Consider the following 27,269-nt stretch of genomic DNA (forward strand, 5'->3'; position numbering starts at 1 on the left):
GAGTGCGGGTCTTATCTCGTTGCATCTTGATGTGCTCTTGTGTGGTGAAGATTATTTTCCTCATGCTTGTCTTGACGAGGCTTTTGCCATTTCAATTGGTAGCCCTTCTCTTGACAAAGCTATCATTTTCTATCTTCACCATGGGTTGTCATAAGCTTTGGTTTTATTTTGTGTATTAGTGAGCTTGTGAACCCATTTCTTGTTGTGTGTGGGTGTGTGTGTGTGTGTGGGGGGGGGGGGAAGGACATGTCTTGCACCTTGTATCTCATTTATTCAAGACTCTGTTGATGCTTAATGCTCATCCTTGTATTAATCTTCTCAAGTGCTTTGCCATGACTCACATATATCATTTTGGTTGAGCCTATTTCTAAGTTGCCTCTTTTACATGTTGCTCAACCATTTGTTTGTTGCAAGTGCTAGGTCTAGTTTCGAATATGCTCACTTGCAATTGTTATGAGTTTCTATTCATTTTGGGGAGTGATGATCCTACTTTGTGGGTCTTGTGTCCAAATACAAAAATTCTTATTTGTACACAAATCATGGGGAGCTTCCCTAGTTTCTATAGAACACTCCTTTGCTCGTATCATAATAACTTTTAGTCATGTGGCTCGTAGGGTCAGTTTATTACTTGTTTCTATTGGTATCTTTTGATTGCTTGCTTCACTCCTTGGTATGTCTTTGTGTCATATCTTCCTTTTGCAATATTTGGATACTCAATATAGTTTGTCTTCCTCCAACTATTTATCATTGGATGTGTGTATCTCATTTCACTCATATTTTGAGAAATACACAATTTATGGAGGAACACATATTATATTGGCCTTCTAAGTTTTTCACCCATTTTGGCAATCGATGCCAATGGAGGAGAAATTTAGAGAGTTTTGTGGAGAAATTTAGATAGCCATTTCCTCTTGCTTTGGTTTTGTTCCTAAGCATTTGCATCTCATGTGCATGCATTGGTTGTTGCATTGCATGGTGATGCTTAATTCCTTATATAAACTCTCTTGAAAGTGATTGCCATCAATTACTAAAATGGGGGATATTGAAAGAACATGCGGTGCCCCCATGTTTGGTTTTGGTAATTAATGATAATCTCTATGGACTAATGGTTGCCTTGAGTTATATTTGAAGGGTTGTTCCATAGGTATTGCTTGAAGACCATTTATTGGTTTCAAGGTTATTAGAAGAAGAATATGTGTTGACCAAAGTGCTATTCAAGGATTTATCCAAATATTGGCCACATAAGAGTTGAGCCTATTGCAAGCATGTCTTGAAGAAGAAGATTGTGTGAACATTCATGTTTACCTTCAAGACATCATCTCAATGAAGAGAGTTAGAAAGATCCAAGGTTGATCAAGACTAAGTACAAAGAGTGATTCAAGTTGATAAACACATAAAGCATATAAGATGTACCAAGTAATCTCATGGTATGGTAAGCATTGTCCATTACGCTTTGTGTACTAACCCGTGGGATCTATGTGAGAGTTCGGTGTGTGGGGTTAGGTATGTTTCCATGGTTGTGCATCAAGAGGAAGACATCATATAACCCATGGATGTTGACATCAAGTGGTGATCGTCCTCAAGGTTGCGGTGTGAAAGTTCAAGTCGAGCATCACGAATAGATCACATGCTTGAAGCTTGCCGTCCATTATGGTGACAATGGACATGTGCCAAAGAGAGCTCACCCATAGTGCAGTATATATGGGGGAGAAATATACTAGTCTTCATCGAGTCGGCGCAATCAAGAAAGGTGGTCCATATTGAGGAAGTCAAGATCGTCATCATCTAGCTCAAGTGGACTATGTACAAGGCAAAGGTTTGCCCTTGATAGGTTTTCTATTTTACTGGTCTCATGGTGGTAGTTGGGAGACCGGGTTATAGGATCGATTGTCGTACTATCGGGGGCTCTCAAATAAGTAGCTTGATCGTATCATTCATAGAGAGCTCAAACCATTGCATCCTTGCATCATCATTCTTGGTTCTTATTTGGTGTTTCTCTTTGTGAGTTTTAGAGCTTATGGTCATCTTCATGACAAGCTCGAGTTAATCTAAAATGGAGTTCCTATATGCATCTTCTATGATGTTTTCGATGATGAAGTTTATGTCGGTTCTTCCCTGATGGAGGTTTTGCACATCTATATAATAGGCATACTCCCCTGCCACTTCTTACTTTATCCACTCGTTGTTTAGATGGTACTCGTCGTCATCTATCCAACAAGCTTGAGTTTGCTCAATTCGGAGCTCATATGCAGAAGTTATTGCAGTTCTGGCTTTCTTGCTCCTTCTATTTTGCTTGGGCAGTTTTTCAGCTTGAGCGGTAGTAGAGAGCGGTAGTACCTCTCAAACAGCAGTACCGCTTAGGCAGTACATCCGCTGACCAGTGCCGCTTCCACTTACGCTTATTTTTATGCTTCTATTACCCAATCCGCTTGAGCGGTAGTACTGCTCCCCCGAGCAGTACTACCTCTCCCCGGTACTACCTCTCCCCGGTACTACCTCTCTGGCAGAACTACAGTTCATGTTTTTCTTTCTCGTTGGCCTGTTTTGATTGTGCTAAGCGGTAGTACCGCCCCCGAGCAGTAGTACCGCTTTTGCATGACTTGTGGGTATGACGGTTGGATTCGGGAGGGCCTATTTAAGGGGGCCATCTTCCCCAATGGTCCCCATCCTTCTAGCTCGTGTTCTTCCCCCATTGTTGACCTTCTTCGAGCTTGCCATCTCTCAATCCCTCCATGGATCCTTACTAGTTTTTTTGGGGGGGAGGAGAGATATAGATCCACATTTCCACCAATCACTTTCTCCTCTATGTGAGGGGTACCCCTTGGATCTAGATCTTGGAGTTCTTGGTGTTCTCCTTCTTGTTCTTCCTCTCATATTCCTCCATAGCTTTTGTTGATTTGGTGGTATTTGAGAGTGAGGGATTTGGGCTCTCGGTGTGCCCTTGCCATTGCATTAGTTGCGTCAGTTTGAGTTCTCCACAGTGATACGTGGAAGTGAAAAGTTGATAAGCTTATTACTCTTGGGTGCTTGGTACCCTAGAGCTTGTTCCTCTTGGGTGCTTGGGCGCCCTAGACGGTTGGTGGTGTCTCGAAGCTCAATCATTGTGGTGTAAAGCTCCGGGCTTTCATCAGGGTCTCAAATTAGGTTCTGGAGATTGCCCCGAGCAATTTGTACGGGTTACCGTGACCGCCCCCAAGGGTTGCCAAAGTGTACGGGTTTGGTGACCGCCCCCAAGGGTTGGCATTTGTACGGGTTCGGTGACCGCCCTCAACGGTCCCTTAGTGGAATGACAACATCTTGCATTGTGTGAGAGCGTGAGGAGATTACGGTGGCCCTAGTGGCTTCTTGGGGAGCATTGTGCCTCCACACCGCTCCAAACGGAGATTAGCATCCGCAAGGGTGTGAACTTCAGGATACATCGTCGTCTCCGCGTGCCTCGATTATCTCTTACCCGAGACCTTTACTTATTCACTTTACTTTGTGATAGCCATGCATAGTGTCTCATGATATATTTCTTGCTATCACCTAGTTTTTTATCTTGCTTACCATAAGTTGTTGGTGCACATAGGTGAGCCTAATTGTTTTAGGTTTTGTTCTTGACAAATTAAACGCTAGTTTTATTCCGCATTTGTTCAAGCCTAAACCGTAATTATTTTAAAGCGCCTATTCACCCCCCTCTAGGCGACATCCACGATCTTTCAGCATTATTGATCTTGATAGCTCCGGCAATAAACTTCTTCGATGATGTAGGATCCTTCCCATTTGGAGAGAAGTTTTCCCGCAAAGAATCTGAAATGAGAATTGTGCAATAGAACTTGATTACCTACTTTAAATTCCCTTTTTTGTATTCTCTTGCCATGTCATCTTTTAACTTTTTCTTTAAATAACTTGGCATTTTCATAAGCTTGTGTCCTCCATTCATCTAAAGAGCTAATATCAATAACCTCTTTTGACCGGCAAGTTTGAAATAATAATTAAGTTCTTTAATTTCCCAATAAGCTTTATGTTCTAACTCAAGAGGTAAATGGCATGCTTTTCCATAGACTATTTTATATGGAGATATACCCATAGGATTTTTATAAGCAGTTCTATAAGCCCATAGTGCATCATCAAGTTTCTTAAACCAATTCTTTTCGGGTCTATTAACAGTCTTCTGCAAAAATAATTTTATTTATCTATTGCTCAATTCAATTTTACCACTAGACTGAGGATGATAAGGTGATGCAATTATATGGTTGGCAACATATTTAGCTAGGAGTTTACAGAATGCATCATGAATAAAATGTGAACCACCTTCAGTCATTAAATATCTAGGGACTCCAAACCTCGAGAAAATAACTTCTTTATGCATTTTTAATAGAAGTGTTATGATCAGCACTACTAGTTGGAATAGCTTCTACCCGCTTAGTAACATAATCAATAGCAACTAGAATATGAGTATAGCCATTAGAGGAAGGAAAAGGTTCCATGTAAGGTTCAATTACAAGTGAATCGTTCATAGGAATTTCCTAATGTCTACCAATATTACCAACTCTTTGACATTCATCACAAGAAAGGACAAACTTACGTGTGTCTTTGAAGAGAGTAGGCAATAAAAACCAGACTGTAGTACCTTATGTGCAGTTATGTCTCCTACACGGTGTCCTCCATATGCCTCGGAACAACAATTCTGTAGGATTTGTTCATGTTCATGCTCAGGTACACAACGTCTAATAACACCATCTACTCCTTCTTTATATAAATGTGGGTCATCCCAAAACTAATGTCTTAAATCAAATAAGAACATTTACTTTTGTTGGTAGGTGTAACTAGGTGGTATATATTTAGCAACAATATAATTAGCATAGTTTGCATACCAAGGACTATTACGAGAAGAAGCATTCACAAAAACTAATTGCTCATCAGGAAAACTATCATCAATAGGCAGTGGGTCATCAAGAACATTTTCCATCCTAGACAATTTATCTGCTATAGGATTTTCAGCTCCTTTTCTATCAATAATATGAAAATCAAACTCTTGTAATAATAGAACCCACCTAATTAGTCTAGGTTTAGCATCCTTCTTTTCCATAAGATATTTAATAACAGCATGATCGGTGTGAATAGTAACTTTAGAATCAACAATATAAGGTCTGAATTTAACACATGCGAACACGATTGCTAAAAAATTCTTTCTCAATAGTAGCATAATTTCTTTGGGCACTGTCCAAGGTCTTACTAGTATAATGAATAACATTCAATTTCTTACCAACTCTTTGACCTAGAGTAGAACCAATAGCATAATCACTAGCATCACACGTAATTCAAAAGCAAATTCCAATCAGGTGGTTGAACAATAGGTATAGAAATTAGGGCTTTCTTAAGTATTTCAAAGGCTTCTACGCAATCATCATCAAGAACAAATGGAACATCTTTTTGTAGGATATTAGTTAGCGCCCTAGAAATCTTATAGAAATCTTTAATGAATCTTCTATAGAAACCAACATGACCAAGGAAACTTCTTATACCTTTAATATCTTTAGGACATGGTATTTTCTCAATTGCATCAATTTAGCTTTATCTACTTCAATACCTCGTTCAGAAATTTTATACCCAAGTACTATACCTTCGTTCACCATGAAGTGACAATTCTCCCAGTTCAAGACAAGATTAGTTTCTTCACATATCTGCAAAACTCGATCAAGGTTGCTTAAGAAATCATCAAAAGAAGTCCCGTTAACAGAAAAATCATCCGTGAATACCTCAACAATCTTTTCACAAAAATAAGAGAATATAGCACTCATACATCTTTGAAAGGTAGCAGGTGCATTGCATAGACCCAAAGGCATACGTCTATAAGCATAAGTTCTGAAAGGACAAGTAAAAGTATTTTTGTCTTGATCTTCTTTTGACACAGGTATTTGAGAAAAACCAGAATATCCGTCCAGGAAACAAAAGTGCGTATGCTTAGATAATCTTTCTAACATTTGATCAACAAAAGGCAAGGGGTAATGGTCTTTTCTAGTAGCTTTATTTATTTCTTGAAATCAATTAGAATCCTATAACCAGTTACAATTTTTTGTGGGATAAGTTCATTTTTATCATTACGAACAACGGTAATGACTCCTTTCTTAGGAACACAATGAACATGACTTACCCATCTACTATCAGCTATAAGATAAATTATACCTGCCTCCAGAAGCTTTAATATTTCAGTTCTTACCACATCCTTCATTTTAGACTTAGACGGCCTTGGTGATCAACGACTGGCTTCGCGTCAGGCTCCATATTAATCCTGTGCTGACACAGGGTGGGACTAATGCCCTTAAGATCATCAAGAGTATACCCGATAGTAGTGCGGTGCTTCCTCATAGTTCTAAGTAATCTCTTTTCTTCATGCTCTGAAAGGTTAGCATTGATAATAATAGGATATATCTTCTTTTCATCAAGATAAACATACTTTAATGTATCAGGTAGTTTCTTTAATTCAAACACATGATCACTCTTAGGTGGGAGAGGGTCTCCCAAAGTTTCAACAGGCAAATTGTGTTTAAAGATATGTGTTTGCCTAAAGAATATTTCATCTATTTCATTTCTTTCATTCATATGCATAGCATTTTCATGGTCTAGCAACTATTGTTCTAAAGGATCAGTAGGAGGTACGACAATAGAAACAAGACCAATAATTTCACGTTTACTAGATAATTATTTATCATGAGGTTGTCTACGAAATTTAGAGAAATTGAACTCATGAGATACATCACCAAAATTAACACTGACTGGTTCCCTAGTGCAATCAATCTTAGCATTAACTGTATTCAGGAAAGGTCTACCAAATATAATGGGATAAAAATCATCTGGTGGAGATCCAAGAACTAGAAAATCAGTAGGGTATTTTATCTTACCATACAAGACTTCAACATCTCTAACAATCCTAACTAGTGAAATAGTATCTCTGTTTGCAAGCTTAATAGTAACATCAATGTCTTCTATCTCAACAGGTCCAATATCATTCATAACTTCTTGATATAAGGTAAAAGGAATAGCACTCACACTAGCACCCATCTCACATAAACCATGATAAAAATGATCACCTAATTTAACAGAAACAAAAGGCATGCCAATAACAGGTTTGTTTTTATCTATCGGATCGGGTTTAGAAGTCCTAGTTGCTTCCTCACAGAAATAAATGACATGCCATCAATATTATCAACCAAAAGATCTTTAATCATTGCAACATTAGGTTCCACACTTATTTGTTAAGAGGGTCTAGGTGTTTTAATATTACTTTTATTAACCACAATTGAAGCTTTAGCATGTTCCTTAATCCTAACAGGAAAAGGTGGTTTCTCAATATAAGCAGTAGGCACAACTGGATCAACATTATAAATGATTGTTTCATCTTTAGCTATAACAGGTTCCTCTAGCATTTCTTCAATAGGTGGATGAAACTTAAACCACTTCTCCTTAGGGAGATCAACACGAGCAACAAATGATTCACAAAAGGTAGCTACTATCTCAGAGTCAAGTCCATATTTAGTACTAAACTTATGTAAAGCATATGTTTCCATATAATATTTAACACAATCAAACTCAAGATTTATACCTGACACTTTACCTTTGTCGATTTTCCAATCTTCAGAGTTGCACTAAATTCTTTCCAGAAGACCCCATTTGAATTCAACAGTTCTCTTCATAAAGGAATGAGTGTAAGAAGTATCAAGCATGGATTGATCATTATGCGAAAGTCGAGCATAAAAGTTTTGTATAATAATTTCTCTTGAGAGCTCATGATTGGGGCCTGTGTGCATCATGTAATTAAGCGACCCCAAGCTTGAGCGATACTTTCTCCTTCACGAGGCCAAAAATTATATATATATATATACCTATATACACACACACATATATATATATATACCTATATATATATATAATTACGATCACGATGAACCAAATGCATAGGATAAAACTTCTGGTGAAAATCTAGCCTCAGCCGGTTCCAATCCCATGTTCCAGTATCATCCAATATGGCCTATACCATGTTAATGCCTTTCCCTCCAAAGATAAAGGGAACACCTTCTTCTTAACTCCATCCTCGGATAAACCTAAAAGCTTAAACAATCCACAAATTTCATCCACATATATCAAGTGCATATTAGGATGCACTGTTCCATCTCCTGCATAAGGATTAGCTAGCAGTTTCTCTAACATACCCGAAGGAATATCACAATAAATATTTTCAGTAGGTTCAGTAGGTTGAGGGTACGCTCTTATTGCTTATGTTCGAGGTGAAGATACCCTGAACAAACCCCTCAAAGGATTATTTTCCATACGGCCAGTGACAGAAAATTTTCAGCATGTAATAAAAATGTTTCCTTACAAATTCCACTTACCAAAGGCACTTCACTCCCTGGTAACGGTGCCACAAAATAGTCTTGATGACCCACAGGTATAGGGGATCAATCTTAGTCCTTTTGATAAGTAAGAGTGTTGAACCCAACGAGGAGTAGAAGGAAATGATAAGCAGTTCTTAGCAATGTATTCTCTCCAAGGCTGAAAGTAATGGTGACAGATAATTTTATAGCAAGATAATTTGGAACAATTAACAAGTAGCAATATTTAAAAAGGTGCAGCAAGGTGGCCCAAAACTTTTTATAGCAAAGGACAAGCCAGAAAGTTATCTTATATAAAGCAAAGTGCTCTAGAGGACACATGGGAATTGTCGTCTAGTCACGTTCATCATGCTTAGTTGATTCACGTTCGCTACTTCGATAATTTTATATGTGGGTGGACTGGTGCTTGGGTGTTGTTATTGCTTGAACAAGGAACCCCCTTATGATTACCCCCTCTCGCAAGCATCCGCAACTACTAAAGAAGAATTAAGATAAATCTAACCATACCATGAACCATATGGATCCAAATCAGCCCCTTATGGAATAATGCATAAACTAGGTTTTAAGCTTCTATCATTCTAGCAACCCATCATCTACTTATTATTCCACAATGCCTTCCCTTAGGCCCAAGTATGGTGAAGTGTCATGTAGTCAACATTCAAATGACACCACTAAAGGAAGTAACAACATACATATCATCAAAATTTCGAATGAATACCAACTTCACATGATTACTTATAAAAAGACGTCTCCCATGTCCTCAAGAAAGAAAGTAACTACTCACAAATCATATTCATGTTCAAGATCATAGGTGTATTGAATATGCTTGAAGATATGAACATTAAATCTTCCGCCAAATAAACCAACTAGCACTACTGCAGGCTGCTGCTAACATGACACTACAATCAGAGACCCTTCGACGAAACTATGTGTGATGCATTAATCGCAAATGGTGATGTAATAAAATTGTCAAAATGATAAAAAATGTTTGTGATGGCGGAGGCATCAAACACGGTTCAGATTATAGTTGCGTGTGCGATGTGTGGCATACAATTAATCCATAAGAACTGTTTGCGATGAGGCAACACAACAGAAATGGTTAGCCAGATCAAGGTGTGTGCGATATACGACATACAATTCACTCGGATAAACTGATTGTGATTAGGGAACGCAACAGAAACAGTCAGCCAGATCAAGATGTGTATGATATATGGCATATGGTTCACTCGACGAACTGTTTTTGATTAGGCAACGCAACAGAAATGGTTCAGCCATATCAAGGTGTGTGCAATGGAGGGCACACATTTCATTTCGATAAACTGTTTGTGTTGAGCCAAGAGAACAAATATGTTTCATGCAAACAACATGTGTGTGATACGCGACAAATAGGTCTGTAATCAGGAATGTGTGTGCAGACTAATAATAACACAAGCAATTGCTAATAAGAAGCCGTGTGCATTGTGGGAAAATGCTTCCTGGTATACATATGTCAACGATTGATGAATTCATCACCGAGTGTTGCCCTAGTATCGTCCGTGTGTGATGTGAGTGCATACAGAACAACAACATATATACTTAATTATAAGGACATGATTGCATAACCAAATTAAACATCCAATTACATAGGTGGCTAGGACATGCATGACATTTCCACACACCAAAGTAAACTATTACATGCATAATTAACTAGGATAAACGATCATATGATCATCATCTACTTCTTCTTGTGACACTTGCCGCCACTACTCTACTAGGATAAACAAAACAATATTCTTTACTGTGAATAGTGTGCTCTGTTGGCCACACAAGTATATGGATCATAGCCTAGGGCGAGCAATGTGCCTCGACGCGTCATGCTAGCTCGATGGTCCTTCTATGCTAAGTATCCATTAATTGATGGTGTTTTATAAACACACCACCGTTTCCCGCCATTTCCTCACCGGTTTCCCGCAGCCACCCAGCGATATCGCACATAAACCTAGACGGCGCGCCGCGCACCGAGGCAACAAGCGCAGCCAGTAGCACATCCACCTTTTCCAAGCATGCCAACCCACCAAAGCGCCGCCTCTGCCATCAACCTCCTCGACGAGGAAAATGAGAAGGCGCCACGATCCGTCGAGGCTGAGGCACTCCCCGGCAATGTGATGGACAACGACGTGCTGCGTGTCATCGCCAGGGTTGAGCAGACCCCTGGCGCACGACGCTTCAGCGCCGCGGGTCAAGATAGGCATGTCAGCACCGAGAGGCTAGCTGCAGCTTGATATCTACTACACAACTTTTTCTTGTACACGCGTGCTGGGTCTCCAAGCGCAGAGTTTAGTAGGACAGTAGCAAATTTCCCTCAAGTGGATGACCTAAGGTTTATCAATCCGTGGGAGGCATAGGATGAAGATGGTCTCTCTCAAACAGCCCTGCAGCCAAATAACAAAGAGTCTCTTGTGTCCCCAACAATCCAAATACAATGGTAAATTGTATAGGTGCACTAGTTCGGCGAAGCGATAGTGATACAAGTGTAGTAATAATAGTAGATATTGATTTTTGTAATAGGAACAATAAAAATAGCAAGGTAGCAAGTAACAAAAGCGAGCACAAAAGGTATTGCAATGCTTGAAAATGAGGCCTAAGGTCCGTACTTCTGCTAATGCAATCTCTCAACAATGCTAATATAATTGGATCATATAACCATCCCTCAACGTGCGGTGAAGAATCACTCCAAAGTTCTTATCTAGCGGAAAACATAAGAAGAAATTGTTTGTAGGGTATGAAACCACCTCAAAGTTATCCTTTCCGATCGATCTATCCAAGAGTTCGTACTAAAATAACACCAAGTTATCCTTTCCGATCGATCTATCTAAGAGTTTGTACTAAATAAAACCATATGATACACATCAACCAACTCTAATGTCACCTAGATACTCCAATGCCACCGCGATTATCCGTGAGTTGATTATGCAATATGTGCCAAACAATTTCAGATTCATAATACTCAATCCAACACAAAGAACCTCAAAGATTGCCCCAAGATTTCTACCGGAGAAACAAGGACGAAAATGTGCATCAACCCCTATGCATAGATTACCCCAATGTCACCTCGGGAATCCGCGAGTTGAGTGCCAAAACATATATCAAGTGAATCAATATGATACCCCCAGTGTCACCATGGGTATTCATAGCAAGACATACATCAAGTTCTCTCAAATCCATAAAAGTATTCAATCCGATAAAACAAAATCTCAAAGGAAAACTCAATTCATCACAACAAGATAGAGAGGGAGAAACACCATATGATCCAACTATATTAACAAGCTCCCGATACATCAAGATAGTGCCAACTCAAGAAGACGAGAGAGAGAGAGATTAAACACATAGCTACTGGTACAAACTCTCAGCCCCGAGGGTGGACTACTCCCTCCTCATCATGGTAGCCGCCGGGATGATGAAGATGGCCATCGGTGATGATTTCCCCCTCCGGCAGGGTGCCAGAACGGGGTCTAGATTGGTTTTTCGTGGATACAGAGGCTTGCGGCAATGGAACTTCTGATCTAGGGTTATTTCTGGATGTTTGTGTCTATATAGGATTTTTCAGCATTGGAATCACGCGAAGATGGGCCTCGAGGTGGGCACAGCCCACCTGAGCGCGCCTGGGCCTCCTGGCGCGCCCAGGTGTCTTGTGCTCACCTCCTTCACCCTCTGGTCCTCCCACGAAGCTTCTAGTGCCTCTTTTGTTCCAAAAAAATCATCAAAAAGTTTCATTGCATTTGGAGAACTTTTATTTCCCCACAAAAAACAACACCACGGTAGTTCTGCTGAAAATAGCGTCAGTCCGGGTTAGTTCCATGCAAATCATACCAAAACCATATAAAATTGTTCTAAACATGGCATGAATACTTCATAAATTATAGATACGTTGGAGACGTATCAGCATCTCCAAGCTTAATTTCTACTCGTCCTCGAGTAAGTAAATGATAAAAGAAATAATTTATGAAGTGTGAATGCTAGCAAAGTGCATAAGTTTGATCAATGATAATTTCAATCACTTTTCCTAGCATCATAACAACAACTCTTTCCAATAAAACTCATCATGTTAAAGTAGCAACCTATTCACATGTTATGGTTCAAACAATGAATTCTCTTGAAACTTAACAACCTATGTTCTCAGTCACCAAGCAATTGCAATTCAACTTATTCAACAAAGTCTAAGTAAGAGCTCCACATACTCAATCATCATATAGTCTTCTATGATTGATAGTACTCAAAGCATATTCTTAGAACAAATGGCATCCATCGAACACAGAGAAAGATAGGGGCTTAATGTTTCGCCTCCCAACTCATTTATCATAGAGATAATTGTCAACAATAATAATTCATGATCAAATATATTTGACTGATCATATGTGTCTAGATCATTCCCCACTACATGAAGCTTGCCAACTAGAGAATAATTGAGGTTAAAATGAGATACTATTGACTCTTGCATAAAAGTAAATACTAAAAAGTAAAAGATAGGCCCTTCGCAGAGGGAAGCAGAGGTTGTCATGTGCTTTTTATTTGGATGCCCAGGCTCTTAATGCAAAGGAACGTCACGTTATATTGCCCCTTATGATAGCAACCTTTATTATTTAGTTCGTCGCTTTTATTACTTTGCCATCACAAGTTCGTACAACGCTCAATTTTCCCTTACAATAAAAGATCAAACATATTTAGGAGCAATTTTTATTGCTTTATGCACCGATGATAACTTACTTGAAGGATCTTATTCAATCCATAGGTAGTATGGTGGACACTCATGGCAATAAACTGGATTTAAGTGTTTTTCGATGCACAAGTAGTATCTCTACTTAGTATGAATTTTTGGCTAGAAAAAGATCCTAAGAAAACACCACATGTTGGAGGATCCATAACAATATAACTTCTGTGCAAATATACACAACCATAACTCATTACGTTGTCTTCCGTGTCCAGCTTCAACTAATTTGATCAAGTTTGAAAATAATTAATGGGTATTCATAATCATAGAAGATGTCCAAGATAATATATTTGTATGTGAAAGTTCTCTTCCTTATACTAATCATTCATGAATTGCTTGTATGACCAATATTGTTATTGTCAAGCTTCAACAGATTTCACTTTCTAAACCCAATGTGAAGCTACCACTAGGCATGATATGAACATATAATTTCAACTTCATGATATTCAATTTATTCAACAATTTACTCATAGGATATAAGTGAAGCACAAGAGTAAATGACAAACTACTCCAAAAACATATAAGTGAAGATCAAGCGAGTAGTTGACTAAAGGGGTAGCTAATTGAGGACTCTCTCTTATTTAAAAAATTTCAGATCTAAGTATTTTATTAAAACAGCAAGCAAAACGAAATAAAGTGACATTCCAATAATAGCACACATCATGTGAAGAAGCAAAAACTTAGGCTCAACCGAGGCTAACCGATAATTGTTGATGAAGAAAGGTGGGATGCCTACTGGGGCATCCCCAAGCTTAGATGCTTGAGACTTCTTGAAATATTATATTGGGATGCCTTGGGCATCCCCAAGCTTGAGCTTTTGTGTCCTTAATTCCTTTTATATCATGGTTTCCCTAAATCATAAAAACTTTGTCCACACAAAACTCAACAAGAACTCGTGAGATAAGTTAGTATAAATCAATGCAAAAACCTTATCATTCTCTACTGTAGCAAATCACTAAAACTCTTATTTAACATTGCATACTAAATTACTCTGCATATTTAATAGTTCTATCCTCAAATAGAATCATTAAACAAGCAAACATATGCAAACATTGCAAACATAACAGCAATCTGTCAAAACAGTACAATTTGTAAATAATGCAAGAAGATTCATACTTCTATGACTCCAAAAATTCTGAAAAATTACCACACTGTATACAACTTGTTGTAGCTTATTGTGTAAAAATTTCAAGGTTTTATCACGTTCTGACATTTTTTAACAATTCATACAATGATAGAAAACTTTCTGTTTTCAAAACAGCAACATATAGACTTGCAAAATAAGCATGGTAAAGGCTATCCTTGACATTTTTATTGAAATGAAAGATGCAAAACATTATTCTAAATAGCAGTAAACAAATACAAATAAAATAAAATGATGCTCAAAGCAAAACTCATCTCATGTGACGAATGAAAATATAGCTCCAAGTGAGGTTACCGATAACGTTGGAGACGAAAGAGGGGATGCCTTCCGGGACATCCCCAAGCTTAGTTGCTTGGATCTTACTTTAATATTACCTTGGGGGTGCCTTGGGCGTCCCCAAGCTTAGGGTCTTGTCACTCCTTATTCTCCTGATATCGACATCTCACCCAAAACTTGAAAACTTCAATCACACAAAACTTAAGGGAACTTCGTGAGATAGGTTAGTATGATAAAGAGCAAACCATTCACTTTGGTACTATCAAAGACAAGATTCATAATTGTTCTCATACAATGCCTACTGTAACTTATCATTTCCACAATTTATATTGAGCAATATAAGCCATAGAAACTAGGAAACAAGCAAACTATGCATTGAAAAGAAAAAAAGAATCTGTCAAAAACAGAACAGTCTGTAATGATCTAACAATGACCATACTTCTATTACTCCAAAAATTCTGAAAAATTAGGAGAACGTAGGGAATTTGTAGATCAATCGCCTATAAAATATTCAGAATTTTATCGCGTTCCAGTGAATTTAAACAATTATGTTACTGGAAGCAAAAGTTTCTGTTTTTGCACAGAATCAAGTCAACTATCATCCACACTATCCAAAAGGCTTTACTTGGCACTTTATTGAAACAAAAGCTCTAAAACATGATTACTACAATAGCTTAATCATGTGAACACACAAAAACAGTAGGTAAAAGTGTTGGGTTGTCTCCCAACAAGCGCTTTTCTTTAATGCCTTTTTAGCTAGGCATGATGATTTCAATGATGCTCACATAAAAGATAAGAATTGAAACATAAACAGAGCATAATGAATCAAATGTTCCTCTATCATAATAATTTTAAATAGCATCATGAATGGATTCATCAATATAACTATCATACAAAGTATTCCTTTCATGATCCACAAGCATAGTATTTTTATTACTCTCCACACAAGCAATTTTATTCTCATTCATAATAGTGTGAGTATCATATGAAACTCGAATACTATAAACTGTTTCCACATTAAAATAGTAATATTCAGTAAAAGAATATTCAAAATTATGACAATAACTATCACTACTTTTTATAACATAAGTATCATCACAATAATCATCATAAGTAGCAGCTTTGTTCTCATCATAGTCAACTGAAACCTCTTCCGAAATAGTGGAATCATTAAATAAAGTCATGACCTCTCCAAATCCACTTTTATCATTATAATAAGATTCAAGACCCTCCAAAATAGTGGGATAAGTATTATCTGAAGTTAACACTCTTCCAAACCCACTTTCATAAATATTGTAATCATCATAAATAGGAGGCATGCAATCATCGTTAGCATTTTGGATATTCATAGAATTCATGCTAACAACATTGCAATCATGCTCGTCATTCATGCCAATCATTTTATTGAATTCTTCTTCTATCAATTGAGCACAATTTTTCCTCTCCATCATTTTCAAGAAACACATGATAAAGATGAATAATATGAGACCACCACAATTCCATATTTTTGTAGTTTTCTTTTATAAATCAAACTAGTGATAAAACAAGAATATAAAAGATTCAATTGCAAGATCTAAAGATATACCTTCAAGCACTCACCTCCCCGGCAATGGCGCCAGAAAAGAGCTTGATATCTACTACACAACTTGTTCTTGTAGACTCGTGTTGGGCCTCCAAGCGCAGAGTTTTGTAGGACAGTAGCAAATTTCCCTCAAGTGGATGACCTAAGGTTTATCAATCCGTGGGAGGCGTAGGATGAATATGGTCTCTCTCAAACAACCCTGCAACCAAATAACAAAGAGTCTCTTGTGTCCCCAACACAGCAAATACAATGGTAAATTGTATAGGTGCACTAGTTCGATGAAGAGATAGTGATACAAGCGTAGTAATGATAGTAGATATTGATTTTTGTAATAGGAACAATAAAAAACAGCAATTTAGCAAGAAACAAAAGCGAGCACAAATGGTATTGCAATGCTTGCAAATGAAGCCTGAGGTCCGTACTTTCGCTAGTGCAATCTCTAAACAATGCTAATATAATTGGATCATATAACCATCCCTCAACGTGCGATGAAGAATCACTCCAAAGTTCTTATCTAGCGGAGAACATAAGAAGAAACTGTTTGTAGGGTACGAAACCACCTCAAAGTTATCCTTTCCGAGTGATCTATCCAAGAGTTCATACTAAAGTAACACAAAGTTATCCTTTTCGATCGATCTATCTAAGAGTTCGTACTAAAATAACACCACATGATACACATCAACCAACTCTAATGTCACCTAGATACTTCAATGTCACCGCGATTATCCATGAGTTGATTACGCGATATGCATCAAACAATTTCAGATTCATAATACTCAATCCAACACAAAGAACCTCAAAGTGTGCCCCAAGATTTCTACCGGAGAAACAAGGACGAAAACGTGCATCAACCTCTATGCATAGATTACCCCAATGTCACCTCGGAAATCCGCGAGTTGAATGCCAAAACATATATCAAGTGAATCAATATGATACCCCATTGTCACCATGAGTATTCATAGCAAGACATACATCAAGTGCTCTCAAATCCATAAAAGTATTCAATCTTTTAAAATGAAATCTCAAAGGGAAAACTCAATTCATCACCACAAGATAGAGAGGGAGAAACACCATATGATACAACTATATTTACAAAGCTCATGATATATCAAGATAGTGCCAACTCAAGAACACAAGAGGGAGAGAGATTAAACACATCGCTACTGGTACAAACCCTCAGCCCCGAGGGTGGACTACTCCCTCCTCATCATGGTGGCTACCGGGATGATGAAGATGGCCACCGGTGATGATTTCCCCCTCCGACAGGGTGCCGGAACGGGGTCTAGATTGGTTTCTCGTGGCTACAGAGGCTTGCGGCGGCGGAACTTCTGATCTAGGGTTATTTCTGGAGGTTTCTGTATATATAGGATTTTTCAGCGTTGGAATCACGCGAGATGGGCCTCGAGGTGGGCACAACCCACCTGGGCACGCCTGGGCCTCCTGGCGCACCCAGGTGTCTTGTTCTCACATCCTTCACCTTCTAGTCCTCCCACGAAGCTTCTAGTGCCTCTTTTGTTCCAAAAAAAATCATCAAAAAGTTTCGTTGCATTTGGAGAACTTTTATTTCTGCACAAAAAACAACGCCATGGTAGTTGTGCTGAAAACAACGTAAGTCCGTGTTAGTTCCATGCAAATCATACCAAAACCATATAAAATTGTTGTAAACATGGCATGAATAGTTCATAAATTATAGATACGTTGGAGACGTATCACAGCTCGCGGCACTACATGATCGATGGTGTGCCGGATAGCAAGCTTGGCCCGTCCGCAGCGAGAGGCTATGGCTCGTTGCATAGCGAGACCGTTGGAGTGCCGCAGAGCGAGAGGCACGGCGCACCGCACAACAAGAGCGGATCCATCGGTGCATGCCTGCTGTCGACCGGGCGGCGCAGCTGAGTACATGTCCTGTCAGTACCCCCATTCCTCGCCAGGAGTGGGCAGAGGCCGTCTGCACCGTACTTGCACCAGAGGCCGGCCGCGCCGTACTTGCACCGGACGCCCGCCGCGCTGTTCGCATGGGTCGCGTCGTTCGCCTTGTCAGCAGCCCGCTCGATGCCAACGCGCTAGTTGCTAGGCTCGACCGCCTCCTTGGCCCAGGGTCCACCTAGGCATAATAGAGGAACATGGCCATCGCATCCTCGAGCTGGTGATCTCCGATGAAATAGCCAACTTGGAGCTCGAGATCGCGCTCCAGATGTACCGCGAGCGTGGTGACCGCTTGGACGAACGCCTGCATGAGTTCAGGCAGAGCTAAGAGCTACCGTAGGCAAGGGGTGCTGGTCATGATGCATTTTATTTTGTTGACTCATTTCGACGTGGATCACCATGTATTCACAACAATCATAATATTGATCTATTTCAATGTGTGTACTCTGTTCTCCATTCTTATATGTTCTATTTCAATGTGTGTGTATATGATTTCCATTTTGTATATGTGGATGATAACAGTTAGATACAAATTAATATACAAAAACAGATACAAAAATGGAATTCATAATATATGTTAATTGTTCATTAGTTCATCACAGAATATATATAATATCATCACTTCAACGTGATGATACTTAACTACCATGTACAATGCATAAAATTAAAAACGAACAATACTAAAACTAATAATCCCTCCCGGGGGTAGTATTCTGGCAGCCCCTCGCTAGTAGCTCCCTGGTGCGCGGCATCTTCCCAGCGCGGAGGCAGTACTCCACCTCCTCCGCCTCACAGCGCTTGACGTACCGATCTGCCTCTTGCCGGCGGACGAGCGCGAATGATCTTGCCATTTCGTTGCGCGCCCACCAGAGCTCCTTGTCGGTGGCACACTGGAGCTTATCAGCCCACCTCCATGTAGCGATGAGGCGCCTAGTGCCTTTGACCTTCCTCGCGAAGTACCCGTCTTCGTACACCTCCTCTGCACGATGACGCGCCCGCCCCCAAAGCTCCACCGCCTCCTTTTTCCAGGTGGCCTCATGGGCTTCACAGGCCGCCTGGTACCTGGCTTCCTCCTCCGCCATCTCCTTCTTGAACGCCACTTGCCTGGCTTTCTCAGCCGGCGACCGCAACCACGCACAAAGATCGTACTAGCCCAAAACCACTCCAAAGTTGGGGGGTCCGGCGCAACCTCGTCCGGCGGCCCGTAGGGGTCCTCCTCGCCACTGCTCTTCGACTGAACATCCTCGGGGGGTGGCGCCTCCTCGTTGGCGCATGGGCAGATCGGCGGTGCCATGGCAAAGATTTGTGAGAGAGAGATAGAGGGCGAGCAAGGGGAGGATGTAGATGAGAATGCAGGCGGGAGAACGTGAGCAAGGTAGTATTTATTGGCGGCCAGAATCTAGATTGACGAGAACAGTACACACGCCGGTCGCTGGAATTTACGAGTACTGTAGTTTGAATTGCACACGATTCCCGCAGCAAAAGCCGTGTGTGAACTTAATAGCTAATGGTTTCCAATACAGAACCGCATCCGATTAATAACCCACACCACTCACCTTCCAAACCTTGAGGCTGGAAATAGAGTGCCAATCGTGTGGGGCCCGGTTGTCTTGCTAGATATTTACATTTTCTTTCCTCATATAAGGGATGAATGCTTATTTTGTGTTACCATGGCACTCCATGCATGTGTCCAAGCCGTGACACCAATATGTTGAAAATTCCTTACAATTTACTGCACATGGAATTAACTCGCACACAACAAGTACACAAATATGATTTTTCAAACCGTTATGGTTAGTTGTTGCATGTACATATAGTTCAAATTTGAATTATGGTCATTAAATTGCCAAAAAATCACTTAAATGTCTTTAAAAGGTCAAATGACCCCTGAAATTTCCAAATTTTGACATGACAGTTGTATTAGTGCATGTTAACTGTAGAAAAAATTTCAAGGCCATAAGAGGAAGCTATCGCCGATTCATCATCAAAGATGCATTATGTCCTCATGGAACCATGAGCCTTCTAGTGAGTAGCTCCGGTTTGTGAAGGGTGTGTGTCCAAACTTTCGTCAAACAGGCCAATTTTTTACCACAACATCTTGGTGGCATGCCATTACATCAAGCAATGTTTCATGTATTGCTGATCATTTTTTAATTTTTTGGAATTTTAATGCTAGGGCATGCACTCGATGCTTTGTGTCCAAGCCGTGACACCAATATGTTTGAGATCTTCCAATTTACTGCACACGGAATTAACTCGCACACAAGTACACAAATATGATTTTTCAAAACCGTTACGGTTAGCTTTCGCATGTACATGTAGTTCAAATCTGAATTACGGTTATTAAATGGCTAGAAAATCACATAAATGTCTTTAAAAGGTCCAATGACCCCTCAAATTTTCCAAATTTTTACATGACAGTTAGTGCATGTTAACTGTAGAAAAAAATTCAAGGCCATAAGAGGAAGCTATCACTGGTTCATCATCAAAGATGCATTGTGTCCTCTCAGAACCACGAGCCTTCTAGTGAGTAGCTCCGGTTTGTGAGGGGTGTGTGTCCAAAGTTTCATCAAACAGGCCAAAGAATTTACCAGGGCATCTTGGTGGCATGCCATTACGTCAAACAAGGTTTCATGTATTTATGATCATTTTTTAATTGTTTGGAATTTAAATGACATGGCACTCCATGCTTTGTGTCCAAGTCGTGACACCAATATGTTCGAAAATTCCTTCAATTAACTGCACATGGAATTAATTCACACATAACACCACTACAGGTTGCTGCTAACGCGACACTACGATCAGAGACCCTTTGACGAATGCGATGCATTAATCGTAAACGGTGCTGTAAAAAAACCAACAAAAAAGACGCAAAACATTTGCGATGAATCATACATCAAACACGGTTCAGGTTTTAGTTGCGTGTGCGATGCTGGGCATACTATGGCACACAGTTTGATCCGATGAACCGTTTGCGATGATCGAGGTGAATACAAACGATTCGGCGTAACAAGATGTGTGTGATATCGGACAAACTGGTCGGTAATCAGAATTGTGTGCGGTCATTATAGATAGCCCATACGGTCTCTTTTTGTGAATTGTGTGCTCGTCAGGGCACATAGTTCAGCAAACCAACCTGTGGGCGATAATGTAGAAGATCTCTGTCGAATATGTATTACTAACCGTCTGCGATGAGATTGACAGGATAAACAGAGATAACAAATTAATATGAGTGAACGGAAACAAAGATATATACAGTCTGCTTAATTTAGTCCTTCTTGTTGTTGTTGTTGTTCGATGGCCCCGCGACATCGTCTTGACGAGGACGCTTCTTGCTGCTGACCGTTGGCTTTTCATCGCCGCCACCGTCGTCATCGTCATTGCTGTCGTCGTCGTTGTCGTCGTCCTCGTTCGACCATTCCTCCTCATCATCATCGTCGTCCTCTTCTTCGTCCTCCGCCGGCTCCTCGTCCGCCTGGTTGTCGTTTGAGGACTCCGGAGGCGGCGTCCCTTCCATGATCCAGATATAATCGAGGTCTTGGCTCGATGCCGGACTCATGGAAGATGAGCGGGATGATTCCGATGTTGACCTATCATCGGGCGCCAGACTGCTGGCCGAACTGTCGTCCTCGCTGTCGCTCGACATGGCTGCAGAGTGTGTGCCAGTGTGTAGCGCGGCCTGCCGGGGATGATGAAGATGGTGGACACTTAAGCGGGGTATGGAGAGAAGAGGAAATGCCAATTGAAGTGGGGGTTGATGTATTATCTAACCGCTGATATAATCAACCGCAATTATTTGTACCCAGTCGCTCCAAATTCCCGGGGTTGCGCAGGACTCCTATTGGCTATTCGGCTGGTTTCTTTTTTCAGGAAAAAAACAAGGAACAAGTTTTGGGATTATGCACCGGTACCGGTACGAACGGAGTAGGACAGTTGGCAAGCAATACATTGATAAATCCAGTAATAATCAAACTACAAAGAAAAAGAAAAAAGACAAAGGAAAATATCTGCACGAATCTTCGCGTAACATCAATGGCATAGCACCCAGATGTGCATTACTTAGAGCACATCTAGATGTGATTTAGCAATACTGTCTAACAAAACCCCTAATCACCATTGCAAACAGCACATAGAACATGGCTAATGCGACAACCACAACTGCACATGCTAGTTCCTTCTTGTCTCTTGCTTTCATCTGTTGTCTGTGATTGATTCTTTCTTGCTTCATCGTACTGATTGTAGATTCCAGATCAGCCAGTTTCTTCTTCAGCTTTACGTTATCTTCTGCGAGCTTGGTGATAACACTCCGAACCCTGCCATGCCATGCTTCATCCAGCGAGTTAACAAAGGCACAAGCCTCATATCCCTTCCAATGTTAAATAGTATTCAGGATGAGCGGTGGCATTAACTCAAGTAAAATGATGAACTGAGCACTAACCTCTAAGGGGCAACTGAGAAACCGCCTGCCAATGTCGAATCCCTCCGTGCATACACGTCGAGCGGGAGTCTACCCGTGCAAACAACTCAGCTTTTGGTACTTCTTAGTGGCACAAAACTCAGAGTCGAACTCGTGTTGCGGGAGTCTAGAGTCATGCTCCGGATTCGGCGGTAGATCGCTTTTCCTGGGGGGGGGGTCATTCAGGACGGATTTAGCAAGGAGCTACTTTGGGCATGCTAAAAAAGATCAGGATAGATTGGAACCTGACAGGACGATTCGGATCCGTAGTACAGATGCCCTCTGATGACCTTAGGCAAGTGCTCGGCAGCGACCACCATCGTGGCGGCGATACGAGCAGGAGCAGCCGCACCAAAAGCATCAGCACCACTCGTTCGCATTCCCCCAATGTCATTACCACACGAGGAAATTTGGAGGCTAACTAGGGATTTGGGAGAAATGGGGAAACTGTGGGGATAAGCTAACGGTCGGGAACTACATATGGCACTATATGTTGTATACGGCACACTGTTTATACATGTCGTTTGTGTTAGGTATTACAACGTCACACACGATTTCCACACCAAACCGTGTGAGAAGACAATGTAGGTGAGACATGGTTGTCGTTACATAACCTTATGCGATGTACTACCCTATACATATAATTGAGTTACAGTGATACCGTGTAAATAGTGGCTCTGCAGATATTTGATACGTCCATTTTGCATCATGCTTTTATATCGATATTTATTGCATTATGGGCTGTTATTACAGACTATGTCACAACACTTATGCCTATTCTCTCTTATTTTACAAGGTTTACATGAAGAGGGAGAATGCCGGCAGCTGGAATTCTGGGATGGAAAAGGAGCAAATATTAGAGACCTATTTTGCACAACTCCAAAAGTCCTGAAACTTCACGGAAGTCATTTTTGGAATTTATAAAAAATACTGAGCGAAGAAAATACCAGAGGGGTCCCACACCCTGGCCACGAGGGTGGGGGCGCGCCCTACCCCCTGGGCGCGCCCCCTGCCTCGTGGGCCCCCTGGCAGGCCTCCGGTGCCCATCTTCTGCTATATGAAGTCGTTCGTCCGAGAAAAAAATCATAAGCAAGCTTTCGGGAAGAAACTCCGCCGCCACGAGGTGGAACCTTGGCGGAACCAATCTAGGGCTCCGGCAAAGCTGTTCTGCCGGGGAAACTTCCCTCCGGGAGGGGAAAATCATCGCCATCGTCATCACCAATGATCCTCTCATTGGGAGGGGGTCAATCTCCATCAACATCTTCACCAGCACCATCTCCTCTCAAACCCTAGTTCATCTCTTGTATCCAATCTTGTCCCAAAGCCTCAGATTGGTACCTGTGGGTTGCTAGTAGTGTTGATTACTCCTTGTAGTTGATGATAGTTGGTTTATTTGGTGGAAGATAATATGTTCAGATCCATTATGCATATTAATACCCCTCTCATTATGAACATGAATATGATTTGTGAGTAGTTACGTTTGTTCCTGAGGACATGGGAGAAGTCTTGCTATAAGTAGTCATGTGAATTTGGTATTCGTTCGATATTTTGATGAGATGTATGTTGTCTTTCCTCTAGTGGTGTTATGTGAACGTCGACTACATGACACTTCACCATTGTTTGGGCCTAGAGGAAGGCATTGGTAAGTAATAAGTAGATGATGGGTTGCTAGAGTGACAGAAGCTTAAACCCTAGTTTATGAGTTGCTTCGTAAGGGGCTGATTTGGATCCATATGTTTCATGCTATGGTTATGTTTACCTTAATACTTCTTTTGTAGTTGCGGATGCTTGCAATAGGGGTTAATCATAAGTGAGATGCTTGTCCAAGAAAGGGCAGCACCCAAGCACCGGTCCACCCACATACCAAATTATCAAAGTAACGAACGCGAATCATATGAGCGTGATGAAAACTAGCTTGGCGATAATTCCCATGTGTCCTCGGGAGCGCTTTTCTCTATATAAGAGTTTGTCCAGGCTTGTCCTTTGCTACAAAAAGGATTGGGCCATCTTGCTGCACTTTATTTACACTTTTTACTTGCTACCCGTTACAAATTACCTTATCACAAAACTATCTGTTACCGATAATTTCAGTGCTTGCAGAGAATACCTTACTGAAAATTGCTTATCATTTCCTTCTGCTCCTTGTTGGGTTCGACACTCTTACTTATCAAAAGGACTACGATAGATCCCCTATACTTGTGGGTCATCAAGACTCTTTTCTGGCGCCGTTGCCGGGGAGTGAAGCGCCTTTGGTAGGTGGAATTTGGTAAGGAAAAATTTATATAGAGTGTTGAAATTTACTGTCACTTGTTACTATGGAAAGTAATCCTTTGAGGGGCTTGTTCGGGGTATCTTCACCCCGACCGGTAGAGCAAGTAGTTGCTCCTCAACCTATTGAACCTATTGAAAATGTCTACTTTGAAATTCCTTCGGGTATGATAGAGAAACTGCTGGCTAATCCTTTTACAGGGGATGGAACATTGCATCCCGATTTACACTTAATCTATGTGGATGAAGTTTGTGGATTATTTAAGCTTGCAGGTATGCCCGATGATGTTATCAAGAAGAAGGTCTTCCCTTTATCTTTGAAGGGAGATGCATTGACATGGTATAGGCTATGTGATGATATGGGATCATGGAACTACAAACGATTGAAATTGGAATTTCATCAGAAGTTTTATCCTATGCATCTTGTTCATCGTGATCGTAATTATATATATAATTTTTGGCCTCGTGAAGGAGAAAGCATCGCTCAAGCTTGGGGGAGGCTTAAGTCAATGTTGTATTCATGCCCCAATCATGATCTCTCAAGAGAAATGATTATTCAGAATTTTTATGCTCGGCTTTCTCATAATAATCAATCCATGCTCGATACTTCTTGTACTGGCTCCTTTATGATGAAGACTATTGAATTCAAATGGGATTTATTGGAAATAATTAAAAGCAACTCTGAAGATTGGGACCTCGATGAAGGTAAAGAGTCAGGTATAACACCTAAGTTCGATTGTGTTAAATCTTTTATGGATACCGATGCTTTCCGTGAATTTAGCACTAAATATGGACTTGACTCTGAGATAGTAGCTTCTTTGTGTGAATCATTTGCTACTCATGTTGATCTCCCTAAGGAGAAGTGGTTTAAATATAATCCTCCCATTGAAGTGAAAGTAGTTGAACCTATTAAAGTTGAAGAAAAGGCTATCACTTATAATGATCCTATTGTTCCTACTGCTTATGTTGAGAAACCACCTTTCCCTGTTAGAATAAAGGATCATGCTAAAGCTTCAACTGTTGTCAAGAAAAGTAATATTAGGACACACAAACCCCCTAAGCAAATTAAAGTTGAACCTAATGTTGCTATGGTTAAAGATCTCTTGGCTGATAATATCGATGGGCATGTTATTTACTTCTGTGAAGAAACTGCTAGAATTGCTAAACCTGGTGCTAAAGATAAACATAGACCTGTTGTAAGCATGCCTGTTATTTCTGTTAAAATAGGAGATCATTGTTACCATGGCTTATGTGATATGGGTGCTAGTGCTAGTGCAATACCTCATTCCTTATACGAAGAAATTATGCATGATATTGCACCTGCTGAGATAGAAGATATCGATGTTACCATTAAGCTTGCCAATAGAGATACTATTTCACCGATTGGGATTGTTAGAGATGTTGAAGTCTTGTGTGGGAAGGTTAAATATCCTGCTGATTTTCTTGTTCTCGGTTCCCCACAAGATAGCTTTTGTCCCATTATATTTGGTAGACCCTTCTTGAAAACTGTCAATGCTAGGATAGACTGCGAAAAAGATGTTGTTACTATTGGTTTGGGTGATATGTCTCATTTGTTCAATTTTTCTAAATTTCGTAGACAACCCCGTGATGAGGAATTGCCTAGTAAGGATGAAATTATTGGTCTTGCTTCTATTGCCGTACCTCCTAATGATCCTTTAGAACAATATTTGCTCGACCATGAAAATGATATGTTTATGAATGAAAGAAGAGAAATAAATGAAGTATTCTTTAAACAGAGACCTATTCTGAAACACAACTTGCGTGTTGAAATCCTAGGGGATCCTCCTCCACCCAAGGGTGATCCCGTGTTTGAGCTTAAACCTTTACCTAATACTCTTAAATATGCTTATCTTGATGAAAAGAAGATATATCCTGTTATTATTAGTGCTAACCTTTTAGAGCATGAAGAAGAGAAATTATTGAAAACTCTGAAGAAGCACCATCCTGCTATTGGATATACTCTTGATGATCTTAAGGGCATTAGTCCCACTCTATGTCAACACAAAATAAATTTGGAGAAAGACGCCAAACCAGTTATTGATCACCAACGACGGCTAAATCCTAAGATGAAAGAAGTGGTAAGAAAGGAAATATTAAAGATCCTTGAGGCAGGTATAATTTATCCCGTTGCTGATAGTCAGTGGGTAAGTCCTGTCCATTGTGTCCCTAAGAAGGGAGGTATTACTGTCGTTCCTAATGATAAAGATGAATTTATCCCGTAAAGAATTATTACAGGTTATAGGATGGTAATTGATTTGCGCAAATTAAATAAAGCTACTAAAAAATATCATTACCCTTTGCCTTTTATTGATCAAATGCTAGAAAGATTATCCAAACATACACATTTTTGCTTTCTAGATGGTTACTCTGGTTTCTCTGAAATACGTGTGTCAGATGGGGATCAAGAAAAGACCACTTTTGCTTGCCCTTTCGGTACTTTTGCTTATAGACGTATGCTTTTTTGGTTTATGTAATGC

The sequence above is a fragment of the Triticum aestivum genome, chromosome 3D (genome assembly GCF_018294505.1).
Source record: "Triticum aestivum cultivar Chinese Spring chromosome 3D, IWGSC CS RefSeq v2.1, whole genome shotgun sequence".
Classification (NCBI taxonomy): Eukaryota; Viridiplantae; Streptophyta; class Magnoliopsida; order Poales; family Poaceae; genus Triticum; species Triticum aestivum.